This window comes from Myotis brandtii, unplaced genomic scaffold (genome assembly GCF_000412655.1).
Source record: "Myotis brandtii unplaced genomic scaffold, ASM41265v1 scaffold815, whole genome shotgun sequence".
Taxonomy (NCBI): domain Eukaryota; kingdom Metazoa; phylum Chordata; class Mammalia; order Chiroptera; family Vespertilionidae; genus Myotis; species Myotis brandtii.
In genome coordinates, this window is record NW_005371298.1 from 526499 (window position 1) to 533409 (window position 6911).

A 6911-nucleotide genomic window follows, 5' to 3' on the forward strand; every position below is an offset into this window, starting at 1 on the left:
CTGAGAACATCATATCCTGTAGATATTTAGTTAGGAGTATACAAGGGTTATACTTTGTTTATCTTTATTGCATCATGCCATAAATTACCATTGCCTTCTTTCTTTCCCACTGGAAATAAAATATTAATGTCTTATATTAAATTAAATGAGAAAACCAATGACAGAAAACTCAGAATCAATAAATATGTCATTTTTAAGATTCTATTCCTCTAGAACCAATGCCTTAACCAAAATCTGTATCAGTCAGTGCTCAACCAGAGAGTAGAGGATATATATTAAAATGTTTATTTTTAAAAAATGGCTTGTGTGATTGTAGGACAAATCCGTAGGAGAAGCCAGCTGGAAGGGCAGGCTGGAACTCTCAGGCAAGGGCTAAAACTGCCCATTAGCAGAGTTTCTCCTTCATTGGAGAAGTCTTGATTCTGTTTTTAAGGCCATTAAGCTGATTGTATTAGGTTAGCCAAGATTATCAAGGATAAACTCTATTTAAAATCAGTAAGCCATCTGCTGATTATGGACTTTAACCACATCTACAAAAACTTCATAGCAGCACCTAGATTAGTTTTTGAATGCATAACTGAGGGCTGTAGCCTCAGTTATGCATTTAACAAATAAAAAGACCATCGCATTTTAGATATTATGTATCTTCATTAAGACACTCCACTGACTTATTCCAATTTCAGAATCACTTGTGAGTCAGAAATTATCAAAACTATATATAAATAAACAGTTACTTATCCTATTCTTGCCTTAAGATCATCTCAATATTTGGATCACTGGCCTTATGTCTTCTTTATTTCTTCCTCTTTTAGTAATTTCAACCCATCTTCTTAGGTTACATAAAGGAGCCAGAGAAATTTGAATTGAATTGGCAAATAATTAGAAAGCTTGAGCTGGGTTTTATCAAATTGATTTCTTCCAATCAAGGATAAGAGGTAATTCTCCTCCACAGGATTCTGGAAATCCCCCAACATGATTCAAGGACTCTTGGTTGAGAGAATGTGCTAGTTAACCACATTGGATATGAGAGATCATGCTTTATAAAAAAAAGGTATTTTTTCCTGAGCCAATTTTGTTTAAGTATTAAGTATTTAGTTTCTGGAATAAAAATTATATGAATAATTCTTATTTTTAAGCAGGAATTTATGCAGAACCTTTTTTTTTTCAGAAAAATCTTTATCACAATTAAGAATACTTTTCCATTTTATTTTGTTGACTTCTTAAGTAAATCAGTGTGTGTGTGTGTGAATATGCACGTAGGCCAGTGTTACTCTACTTATCTGGATAAATACATTTTTCTTAAATCTGAAGATCTAAGAACAAAATTGATTCTTACTATAGGTAACACAGAGTGAGCTCTTAAACTTGACCTTGTTCCTATCTCTATTATCTTTCAGTTGAGATAACTATCTATCAAGGAGACAAGTGCTGATTCATTCTTATAACATCATCTAAGAGTAGAGCAATAAAATGTTGAATCAGTACAGGGAAAAGGGGTGAGGCTACAATAATTCAGCCATCATTTCTCCTGCTACTTTGGTATTCTTCTTTACTACATATTGTGTTACTCTTGCTGTTCCTTTGGGTAAATTTACCAAAATGTTTATTAGATAAATATCATGAGAACTACATAGGCTCTCTGTTCCATTTCCTTTAGTAGGCCATGATCTTTGTAATAAAACACACTTTTAAATTGAAAGTTTTGATCTAAGTACCAAGAAGCAAAAAGCAAAATTTCAAATAAAATGTTTGAAATTAACCAAAGTGCTCTTAACCTCCACACCCATGTTTAAGATATAAAAAGTATCAGAGTATGTGGAGATAACAAAATTAAGGTCCATGTATTTCTACAGCAATGCTCAATTGTTATGTCAACTTCATATATATCTGACCACCAAACAAATACTTTATAAAAGTAATGATAGTGCAAACATAACATGCTACTCAGGTAACACAGAATACGTGCTTGTTATAAATATCACTTAATTCTAAATAAAACACACATATTGGAGAAAAGTTAAATAATCTGGAAACAATCTATTGCAATTACATTAACTATATAGGTTTATAACTCATATTTTTACTTTATTTTTCCTTTTTTCATTTAGCTAGAATTAGCTGAAGAATGTAAAAAAAGAGCCTTTCATTATACTTGCCTCATCTCATGCTTGATGATCTCACTCATATGTGGAATCTAATGACCAAAATAAACTGATGAACAAAAATAGACCCAGAGACATAAAAACTTTGAACAAACCATCAAACCTCAGAGGGAAGGTAGCGGAGGGTGGAGAGGGGGAAGAGATCAACCAATGATCTCATATGCATATGTACATAACCCAAGGACACAGACAGTGGTTGGTGAAGGCTTGGGTGGTGTGGGAGGGGGAGGAGGGCAATGGGGGAAAAACGAGACATATGTAATATTTTCAACAATAAAGATTTATTTTAAAAAACTGAACATTGCCTTATTAATATACTAAACCACTTTGTCCAAAATATTTCTTTTTTTGTAATATAATATATTAAGTCACTGGTTCAGTTTTATGGTCTTATGATATTACAAGAGTGTTTTGTGGAGACAAATTTGTTATTATTTATAAAGCATTTTAAATGCAAATATCACTGAGCTAATTATATATAATTTAAAAAGAATTTTTTAAAAACTCAATTACATTAAAAGCCAAAAATCAAATTCAATTTTTGAGCAACTTTTCTAATCACTGTCTGCCTTCTTACAAAAATTCTGTTTTAACACATAACTGTTTTACCTATATTCCCCTTGAAATTGATGATATTAATAGCTCATGGGTAATTACAATTTTCAGGTTGTCCAGAGATTTTATAAATATAATTTTAAATAAGATTACCATATATCCAACCAAGGTGGCATAAAATAAATAGTCTACTTTTGCAGTTTTCTAACATTCAATAGCCAGGCTTCTTTACAGATATTTTAATCAACCTGCCATAAATATTTGTTATAAAGCACAATATAAGTCACAATAGAGGTTCTCTGAGTAATTGTGAACAAGGATATATAAAGTCAGTGTATATACATATTCAATAAATATTTTTAACAAACTGTCTCCAACTACTTCAAATTGGCACATTTACTTTATTAAATAATTTAATTAGGTTAAAGGTAGGCTTTAATGAGAGAGGAGAGAGAGAGAAGAGAGAGAGAGGGGGAGAAAACCATGGGTTGAAGATCCAGGTTGGTGTGGCCCAGTGGTTGAGCTTCAACCTAAGAACCGAGAAGTCAGGGTTTGATTCCTGGTGAGGCACATGCCTGGATTTAGGACTCGATCCCCAGTATGGGGTGTGCAGGAGGCAGCCAATCAATGATTCTTTCTCATCATTGATGTTTCTATCCCGCTCCCTCTCCCTTCCTCTCTGAAATCAATAAAAATGTATTAAAGAAAAAAGACTTTGTTGTTGTTGTTGCTCTTTCAAACAAAGTTCTGAAGTACGCATTCTAAGCAGCTTCATTTCTCAGTTATTCAGGGACCTACATTGCTTCTAATAATAGTTGTCCCATCATGCCCCACTCTGTACTGAGGGAATGAAGTTGTCCTGGGAAGGGATTTAGTTTTAAGAAAGTAAATATAAAATTCCCCACAGAAATTTATCTTGGATTCCATTGGCAGGAAGTCAGGCACATGGCCAGAGGCAATAGCAGAGTAAGGCGGGAAATGTAGTCTCCTGATGGACAGTCATATGCCCACAAAGAAAAGGACAATCAGTCATCTATTATATGCCAACTTTTGTTCTGGACATTATGTTTGGTACTGCATGATGAGTGAATATAAAGACACACAAGAATTTTTCCTGCCCTACAGAAAAGGTGGGAGCCAGATTTCATTCTAAGTGATGAATGATAGTGGCCACTTATAGACATTTAGTTCAAAGAAAGGTTATATGGAACCAGAAGTATCAAGTACATTTTGGTGGTTGTCTTTATTATAAATCTTAAAGAAAGACAAGAACATCTATAAATGAAAATAGAGTAGTGAGGGGTTGAAAGATATCCTTGTTAGAATAACATCAACAGTGAGGTTGGAGATTAAGATGACAGTGCAAACGTGGTACTGAAATTTTCCCACAACCACATCAAAATTACTAGTAAACTACAAAACAACCATCATTCAGAACTGTCTGAAACCTAGCTGAACAGAAGTCTTACAACACGGAGAGGTGGAGACCTGGAATGGTCTGGTCCTATACCCAGGTATGATACTAAAATTGGGAGGGATATCTCAGTGGTGGAGGTCCCCCCGAGGAGCCAAGGTCCCATCCTCAAATCAGACCCCCAGCCGAGGTTCCCAGTGCCAGGAAGAGAAGACCCCATAACTTATGGCTGTGAAACCCAGTTCTGACTCTCCCTGAGTGAGAGAGAGAACATCTGGAGTCTCAGATGTTCCTTTTAAAGGACTCATGTATGGACATACTCAAATCACTTGCTCTGAGGGCCAGCATTGGGGAGCCAATGACATATAGAGAGGAACTAAATTATTTGTTTTCCATCTGGACAAAAGCTGGAGCGGCAACTTCCTCCTAGAGAGAAATGTTGGCAGAGACCATTGTTCTTTGTCTGGGCCTTCAAACCACAGGGCTAACAGGTGGGCATCATGTCTGAGTCTCTGTCAACCTGGTTATCACAGTTCAGCCCCAAACTTGGTGATTCCCTGAGACCCTGCCTGACACAACATGTTGGCCCACCCAAGCCATTTCCAGGGGCCTTTTCATACAAATGGCCCATCTTAGGCTCATGCTTTAGACTTTCCTAAAATCCCTCAAACAAGCAGCATCCAGCTTTTTCATGCCATGCACCTCTCACTAAGTGGCCCCAGGTCAAGCACTAGCAGCAGCTGGCCTTGGTTAACAGCTTGGCCTCTCCTGGGCACTTACAAGCCCAGCACAAGTATCACACATCTGTAAATAGCTTTGTAGCTCATGCTGGATGGCCCCCGGTATGGCACAGGTGCAAGCTGACCTTGGTCTGCACCTCCCAGGAGGTCACAGAGCGCACACACACAGTGGACAGCTTTAGACTACATTGAATCACTGACCAACTACTTCCACAACCAACACACTCAAGGGGAAGACTCAGCAGGCACCAGAGCCCTGCTGAAATAAGTCCTGGTCCACTGTGTTTGCAGCCATTCCTCACAGCCAATTGGACTGGATGTAAATTCCTCCCATTGACATGCCAACAGATATCAAGGCTCAACTACAATAGGAGAGTGTACACAACCCACACAAGGAATGCCCAGCTCAGGTAATTGGAGAGGCTGTCTCATTGGATCCTACAGGACACCTACTACATAAGACTACTCTACCAAGCCCAGGAGATGTAGTAACTCTATCTGAAAAATAGAAACAAAAAAATAGAGATGCAGCCAAAATGAGGAGGAAAAGAAAGAGCATCTCCATTGACTTATGCTTTATAAGGCAGGTTGATTAAAACATTTAAAGAGGAAAGAATGAAACAAAACTCCAGAAAAAGACTAAGAAAAAATGGAGACAAGCAACCTACTAGATGCAGAGTTCAAAACATTGGTTTTAAGGATGTTCAATGACCTAGAGAAAGAGTAAAAGAATATAGCGAGTACTTCAACAAAAAGATGGGGGGAAAAAAGAAAAGAAAACTAGAAAATATATAAGCAAGAATTAGCCAGAAACCAAGAATAAATTAACTAAAATAAAGAATAAATTACAAGGAATCAACAATGGAGTAGATGAAGCAGAGGATCAAATAAGAGATTTGAAAGATAAGAAAACAGAAAACACCCAATCAAAACAGCAATAATAATAATAATAATAATAATAATAAAAAGAAATCCCCCAAATGAGGATAGTATATGAAGCCTCTTGGACAACTTCAAACATTTGTATCATGGGTATACCAGAAGGAGAAGAAAGAGAACAAGAATTTGCAAACCTATGTGAAAAAATGACAGAAAACTTCCCAAACCTGGTGAAGGAAATAGACATACAGGTCCAGAAATTGCAGAGAGTCCCAAACAAGATGAACCCAAAGAGGCCCACACCAAGAAACCTCATAATTAAAATGCAAAATGTTAAAGAAAAAGAGAATCTTATAAGGGGCAAGAGAAAAGCAGTTACCTATAAGGGAGTGCCCATACCACTGTCAGCTGATTTCTCAACAGAAACTTTGAAGGCCAGAAGGGAGTGGCAAGAAATATTCACAGTTATGAAAAGCAAGAACCTACAACCAAGATTATTGTAGACAGAAGAGCTATAATTTAGAATCAAAGGACAGATGAGTTTCCCATACAAAACAAACAAACAAACAAACAAAAAAACCCTATTGTTTTTGGTCATCACCAAACCACTAATAAAAGAATTGTTAAAAGGTATTTTTTAAGATGGGAGTGGGGTGGGGAGAATGGGTGGAAAAGCTGAAGAGACTAAGAAGTAAATATTCAGTAGTTACAGAATAGTCATGAGGATATAAACTACAGCATAAGGAATATAGTCAATAATAATGCAATAACTACTAGTATGTATGGAGTCAGATGGGTACTAGATTTATCACAAAGATCACTTAGATAGTTATACAATGTCCAATCATTGGGTTGTACACCTGAAACAAATATAATATTTTATGTCAACTATAATTGAAATAAATATATTTAAAGTCAAAAAATGCTGTAAAATACCAATCAGAGAGAATATATATACCCCTATGTTCACAGCAGTGCTATTTACCAGGTGTACCGGTTAATAATGCATATTTTTGTAATCAAAGAAAACAGGATACTTTCAAGAGAAACATCGAAAGTGCTTTATTCAAAGTAATATCCATCGCTAGCTACACATTTCCCCATCTTTAGGTAATTTGTGGATACCATCCCAATAGAACTTTTCTTGTTTTGAGGCAAACC